Source organism: Limulus polyphemus, unplaced genomic scaffold (assembly GCF_000517525.1).
Source record: "Limulus polyphemus unplaced genomic scaffold, Limulus_polyphemus-2.1.2 Scaffold455, whole genome shotgun sequence".
Classification (NCBI taxonomy): domain Eukaryota; kingdom Metazoa; phylum Arthropoda; class Merostomata; order Xiphosura; family Limulidae; genus Limulus; species Limulus polyphemus.
In genome coordinates, this window is record NW_013666065.1 from 500842 (window position 1) to 502210 (window position 1369).

Sequence of the window (1369 nt, forward strand, 5' to 3'; positions counted from 1 at the left end):
TTTGAGACATAGATACAGTATGTTATATTTTACGTATCACTTCATTGGTTAAAAACTAAGCGTAAATATATTGAACACCTAGTTGTTTTGGAAACAGCGTAGAATAATAAAGAAGGTTGGGGACGTTATATTAAAACCATTTTTGAATATGCAAATCAGCAAGTTACGTGACAACTACAGCCTATATAAAATCACAGTGGACGGAATGTATCAGAACTACGTTTTGGCATTTAGAAGGGTACGTACCAGCCTTTTCCGACATAAAAAATACATCCACTCAGATCATAAGGATGTGTTCAGATCGTGGATTTAGAATTTCCAAGAAGGAGATATCTCTTGCACTTATGACACTGAAAAGCAATTGAATATAGATCAGCTTGGGATACCAGGTCTATCTAGAAAAAGACCAGCAACAAGTCGTATCCCAGCCGTGGTAAGAATAGTGTAGGTTTCGTACTTGTTGAGACTCCATAAAGACAGTAGCAACATTGCCAATATATTCCAAAAAAAATCTCTGTCTAAAAAAACTACACAAGTCACGTATATACAGGCTGCTACCACTACGTTATCTGTTCAAACATCGCATACCTCAAATAGCTGGAGGAAAAAAAAACGGGTATCCATGATATTATATACAGATCACATTGCGAGACGCAGCGCCTAAAGATTTCTGTGCATTCGGACTGTTGAAACAGACAATAAGAAACCGTCTTTCTCGTACACTAAATTATTTATGGAAAGTTTGCAGAGAGCAGTGGGGTGCTTTTGATATGAAAGCCTTACAACGGAGCCTATTGCAGTGGAAACTACGCTACAGGGCTATTGTCGAGAAACACGGCCGTCAGATAGAGTATGACCAGACGCGACGACATGGATTATAACGGGGAAGTGAAGCTCGAAAGTCGCTTTAATATGACAAACTCAACATATGTATATATATTTTTAACAGTTACAAAACACCTTTTGAGTTATTTGTTTCATTTAAGTCACCACAGTTTGCAGAACATTCTTTTACGACAAGAGTGGTATGTAAACAAGTCTCTGTAAACGTCTTGTCTATTACTGTATATATCCTTTCTTTGCCATTACTTGCTTTGATATAAATGTGATACATCTAAATAAATTATTTTTGCATTGTTTATTATTATAGTTTTTAACCAATAAATTTGGTAAAAAGCCACATTTTACATGAAAACACTGCCTTGTCTGATAAGCTGGTCATTAACGTAATCAGGTAAAGGGCCTTGCTCGAGAATTACGATGAATCGAGCAACTGTGACCCTTCAAATTCGATGACGAAGAACCCACTTTGAGACTAATAATGGTTGGAGACGGCTTGAATGAGTAATGAAGAAAAACTATATAAATA

At 36.4% G+C, this 1369-nt stretch overlaps 1 long non-coding RNA gene across 1 annotated transcript in view; it reads right to left on the reverse strand.

The window, feature by feature from the left end:
- Positions 1-271: 271 nt before the first annotated feature.
- The window catches only part of LOC111085540, a 6568-nt gene continuing 5470 nt past the window's right edge, over positions 272-1369 (reverse strand). Inside the window, exons 2-3 of the long non-coding RNA XR_002610366.1 lie at positions 1189-1197; positions 272-350 (exon numbers count right to left, since the gene is read on the reverse strand). This is a non-coding gene — a long non-coding RNA (uncharacterized LOC111085540). The remainder of the gene's footprint in view (positions 351-1188; positions 1198-1369) is intronic.